The sequence below is a fragment of the Triturus cristatus genome, chromosome 8, assembly GCF_964204655.1.
Source record: "Triturus cristatus chromosome 8, aTriCri1.1, whole genome shotgun sequence".
NCBI classification, from domain to species: domain Eukaryota; kingdom Metazoa; phylum Chordata; class Amphibia; order Caudata; family Salamandridae; genus Triturus; species Triturus cristatus.
In genome coordinates this window covers 1,125,604,703-1,125,610,838 of record NC_140591.1, presented here as the reverse complement: position 1 = coordinate 1,125,610,838, position 6,136 = coordinate 1,125,604,703, and positions in this window count along the sequence as shown.

The window sequence follows — 6,136 nt, the reverse complement described above, 5'->3', positions numbered from 1 at the left end:
ACCAGTGGTCTTCTTTCAGAAGAGACTCCGGTAGAGGTCACACCCTCTCCACCAGGCAGTGCAAGGTGCACGCTGCACCTTCAGAGCACAAGCGGCTCCACAATCTAAACAGATGCAGCTGCGAGGTAAACACGCAGAGGCGAGCCTGCAACCCAGGGGTGGCTGCACAAAGAGGTCAGTGAAAAGTTGCTGTTGTGAGACACAATAGCCTTTTAAACTATCTCCGGGTTCCTTTGAGCACTAATCTCGGACCACCTGCATGAGCTGCCCGGTTGCTGCCCTGTTGCTAACAATTTGCATCACTGACCAGGACCCTCGCCCTCCCACAATCAAGGCGCAGCACGTGATTACGTCATTTCTTATAACCTTTATCACTGCGCCCGCACAGCACCGTACCCAGTACCTAAATTCACAGGAGCATTATCACACCGGGCAGTTGTTTTCTATAATTCACAATAAATATATAAATTCAGCGACTTGCATATTTAAAACAAGCATTTACAATGCAATGGTCTCGGCATTGGTAAAGTTAGAGCTATTGGCATTGCTCATGACATTATCTTTGTTTATGTTATTGTTTTTAAAACATATAAAGAAACGGCATTGTCATGAGCAATGCCAATAGCTGTAACTTTATCAATGCCGAGACCGTTGCATTGTAAATGCTTGTTTAATATATACCTTGAGACACTGGCAAAACGGATGGAGACCTAGGGGATGCAGGTGGTCTCTTGGGACCAAGTCCCTATCGACTGCAGAGAGGGTGGTGCCACTGCAAGGAGTGTACTGCAGCCCTGTGTTCCTCACATTATAAATACATGCAACTGGATGATATGTAAAACACAGTGAGATCATAGGTAATGTAGGGAAAAAACTGTACGGAGTGCTCTGGATCCTGCTTTAAATAGGCAGGTACTGAGTACCTTCACTTTTTTTGTAATTGAGTTTGCAAGGGAGTTTAGCAGCACTTTTCAGCAGGAGCAAAAAATACTTTGTTACTGAGAAGTGTGGATAATCCCATATTGAAACCGCGTGGGTGCGAGCACATGGTCTGTCAGACACGCAGCCACACACACCTGGTTTCTAGCAATTAGGGTTCTACACCCACATAATCCCGGGGCCATGTTTGAGAGGCTCCAGTTATTGTAGGAATGTGCCCTTAAAAACATAGCTTATTGGGGGTATGGTGACGTAATTACCTTCAGCTTGGTTCAAATTGTTGTCCCACGCACCACAAATATTTAATTTCAACTGCAGATATCGGAGGGCAATCCTACATGGGGTCTCTTTTCAGTATCGCACACTGTACACAGCACAGAATTGGGTATTGTAAGCACACTCTCTTATGCTAAGACTCCTACTTTACAATATTAATATATGTAATCCTTTTCTCCAGCTATCCCCTCTAAATTATGCCAATCTAAAGCTTAAACGTATAATTCCGCTTTGTTGCTCCCAGATGTTGGGATTTACAGTTGTGTCACTCGTGGTGGCCAGGTGTACCTGCCATCGTCTTTTTGGACTACTCGACTGAGCCCTCTCACTGACGATCTACTGCCTGATAAACGTATTTCGGCGACGCACCCCACGCCGGCACTTACTGCTAGCCAAACTCCACGGTACCCGGGACACAAAAGCCTCAAAAACCTTCTTGGAAGCCGCCATCTTTGACAGGACACAATTCGTGTGGCTGTGACCTTCCGCAAAAACATAGAAAAGAGACTACACTTGAAACGGGCGGCAGCCATCTTCTAATTTTCTCTCATTATTTAAAGTCTTCTATGGGCGGCCATATTTAAATCAAATAACAACTTTTTTATGTAGGCCATATACAGTGTGATTCACGGAAACTTAAGCAGTACTTGCAAAGTAGGAAAAATATAATGTAAATACTGTGAATCGAACCTCACGTGTGTAAACATTCTCGTCATACCATCCATGGCAAAACACATCTAAGGGATACAATGGGAGGAGTTCACGATCTTCAACAAAGCTAAGGAAATAGAATCACATTTGAAATGTTCCCGGTTGACAATATCTTGCAACAACTTCTGTCCCAACGACCTGTGTCATCTCTTCTGGTCTGTCTTTTGTTTCCATCCTACTTGGCGTGTCACATTCATTCACTGCCGTTCAATGCGGCATAGAGGCACTACGAGTCACGTATAACAAATCTATCTTTGACAGTTGTTGCAATTTAGGGTGTCGACTGCGATTCGTTCGCGAATCGCGACCCTGAGGTTGGGCTATTTTAATTGAGGTTGAGCTATTTTAATTAAATATGGCAGCCGGATTGTCGGCACGTGAGTCGGGGGAGGACGTCTTCAGGAAACTTTTCAAGTTTTACCGGCGCCGAAATCCGGCACAAGACTTTTCTGCAGTCACCAACTTCTCACCTAATAGAAGTACTGACAGCAAGGTAAGAACCCGAAACGTTAAAAAAACAAGAAACGAGAGCTCGTCACTGTGAACACAAGCCGAGGGCACCGGAAGACACCACCGCCTTTCTCCGAGGCAGAGCAGAAATGCCTCGGAGAAAGGCAGCGTCGTTTTCGGATTCGGGGGCGTGTTTTGCTGTTGTCTCCTCCTTGAGACTTCTTGCAAAAAACACGCCCCCCGATCCGAAAAGGACGGGGCCTGTTTGCATCCAAGAGGCCAGCCAATGGAGAACAGGGGAGAAGAGGGGCGGGTTCAAGCCCCTCTTCTCCAAGTCATTAAATCTCGGAGCGAGACTGCGCAAGCGCAGCCTTCGCAGCCGAGACCTAAAAAATGGGACCCTTAAGATGTTACATTCAGCATGAAATACCCAAGGCCAGGCGAGCGAATCATTTGTTCCCTAAAAACACCCCGAGGTTCTAGGGAAATGTACGACGTGGGCCAGCTGTCTGCTACTTTGTGGTGTAAACAGGGCACCTGGGAGGTATGGTAGGGTCAAAATACAGGGTATACGTTAGATATTCGTATACACAAAAGAAATGGATGGGTGAATAAATGTATGTTTGGCTGGATGAACTGATGGGATGGATGGGTATGTGGGTACATAGGTTGGTGACTGATTGGATGCTTGGATGTATGATTAGAGGTATTGACATGGATGGGTGACTGAATGGATGCCAGAGTGGATGAATTGATGGTTGGTTGTATGGATGAACGGGCAAATGCATGGGTGGATGGATGGATGGTTGGATGGGAATACGGATGGACTAGTGGATGATTGGGTGGATGTATGCATGGATGGGTGGAACAATGGGTGGATGAATGCATGCCTGCCCACAGGACGGATCGATTTGTATCCCTGAATATAGCAGTTTCCTTTTCACTGGTTCTGTTCAGTGCACTTCATTCTGTCTTTGCTGTGGTACACATTGCCCATCTCGGCCAGCATGCTCATTTTTATGCAAAACTTTAAAAAATCGTTTCATACACTACTTTTAAGGAAGGCAAGCTAAATAAAGGGCGTCGGTTTCTGCAATATAATTACATTGTACATTCACTAACTATAAATACGTCTTGGGGGGGACTCGTACCTCTGCCCAGCCCCCGCCTCCACCCCCTCATTTTCAGCTCCACAGAGACAGAGGAAAGAGCGCAAGGTCGAGGAAAGAGCGCAGCACTTGCACTTCTCATACTAATGGCTTTTAATAATACTTTAAAAGTAATATTTAGCGAGTAATAAGAAGAGTATGTTTAATGAAAATCTATCAGCCTCGCGTCCTGGACACGAATTCTGGACGGAGGGGTCGAGGATAAACTGCACACAAAGGCTCCGAAGTTAGGTCTCTAAATAACCCAGCGAGGACTCCCGCCTTCAGATGTGTTAAGACGCCTGTAAAACCCTGAACCCGGCGATTGATCGCCATAAATATTTAATGCCAGAAAGATCACAAATTGAAAACCATTAACACTCCTCTGTTTTTATTGCCGATGGACAATGCGATAGGAGTGAAGTGCTTCAGGGGCAGGGTCGAGGGTCAAGAGTGCGGGATCTTGCCTGCCACACACACAGTTCCGGCTCACAATACTTGAGGGGGGGATGGTTGGGGTTACCGCGGGGGGATGGGGGAGCGGGACAGTAATGAAAGTAAAATTAGAAACTAAACTTACCTTAATACCTTCTTCCCACTTCTTCCTCCGGATCACGCGCCACCTCTCCTGCTGCTCCCGGCCGTGCCTGCATTAACCCAGGCAGCCTCCCTCCCGCTCTCCTAGTCCAATCACAACGCTGCAATACCAACGTTGTGATTGGAGGCGGGCGGCGCCCGGCCGGGCGTTTGTAGGCCAGGGAGCCATTTTCTCTATGTAGGCTAATGCAGACTACATAGAGAAAAAGAAAGAGTGCCCAACTGCACATGACTGGTTTGGTCGACCCTGGGGGCCTAACAAACAGTCAGCACCAAAGACAGTTGACTAGCCACGCCTTCCCTGCACTCAAGGAGGAATGCCCACCCGCCCGCCCCCAACCAAGCACTCCAGGCACTTCTGCTTTCTCACAGTGCGAGAAGCAGAAACATGAAATGGTAGTTTTACTATTTAATGTTTCTGCTTCTCGCCCTGCCGAAAGCAGTGGGGCGACGCCCCCATGCACTAATGGAGGAGCCGCCCCTGACCCAGGGCATAGGTACCCCAGAGGCCTCCCCTGGCCTGGAGCATGTATTATGCCACCCATTACAGGCCATGCAAAATGGAACTACAGGTCTGCTACTGCAACCTGTGTAAGATGGTGCTTGCACCACTTACGTTAGATATAGGTTCACTATATCTATAGGTCACTACACTTAAAACTTATAAGTCACCCCTTTAGGAGGCCTTGTCAATTCTGAAGGCAGGGTGCTGGGTTTTTAGTGAGAGGGTGCCCCTGCATGAGCAGAGCCCCTCTACAGCCTTCGGAGACTATTCTCCCGGGTTGTCTGTGATTCAGCCGGACATATAGGTAGAGGTGCATTATAACCTCGTGGTAAATGCTATCTCGAAAACGGCTGCATAGAAACATATCGTGTTTGGTTTCGAACACCTTCGAATCATACCTCCACACCGGTAACCAGTGTGGGAGGTATGATTCCACCCTTCAGAAGCGAGCTTCGTGGGGTCACTGGTTTATCCGGTGCCAGCCTTCTCGACCCGGACAGCACAAAATGGATGCTGCCGACCAGAGACACATTTCTGCCCTCCTGCTGCTGAGCCAAGCTCAAGCAGAGGAACACAGCACAATAGACATCCAGTCACAGGAAGATGTGACCACCTCCCAGACAGGATTTAGTGTATTGGGGCTGGGTGGATGCACTCTGACAGTGCCTGAAAGTCTGCACTTGGGGCACATTTGGTATCCCTGTGCATAGTCCAGCTCAAACCAGTTCTGGGAGCCATTGGCCCCTGCCCTGGTGCGAAACTGGACAAAGGACATGGGTGTAACCACCTGTCTGTCCTGACCCTCCCCTAGGAGGGTCCCCCAAATCTGTCCAACCCTCTCCAGTGGGTACAAAAGGGCTTACCTTGAGGTAAGACATTAGATTTTACGTGGACAAGATTCTACAAGAAGAAACCACTGACCTTCAACCGTCTGGACACTCTGGACTTCGCTGGACTTCGACTGGGCCTGACTTCATCTCCCTCTCCGTCCAAAGCTTTGTCTGTGCCCTTGCTCCATACAGGCTCCGTGCAGGACCTGTGGTGCACTAAGGACAACTGAAGAATCTCCCTTGGAGTGAAGGAGTCACTCCCCTGCAACTGCAGGCACCTTAACGCAACTGACCGATCTGCTGCTCCTGAGCTCCTGTAGACGCCAAAGATTTCAGCAACACAGGAGGTGGGTTTTTGAAGGTCCCTGAGGTTGATCGGCCCTCTCAGCAAGTTAGAGGCCAGTATCCTAATTGGGGACTGCATAACCCGAACCTCTGTGCACCGAGTCCATTTGCATTTGCATATGCTTGTTGGTGATTCCCGAGCTTGTGCATTGGACTCTATGTAGTCCTGACTCAGAGCAGTATTTTCACCAAAGAACTCCGGCCTCCTCTCACCGAGTGCTCCATGGGCTGGTACTTTGCAATCTTGCTCAAGGTCCCCTTGCAACTCCTGGTCCTTTGGCCCGTGGATCCTCCTGAGGGTCATCTTGATTTCTGTTGGGCTTTCCTGGTTGCTT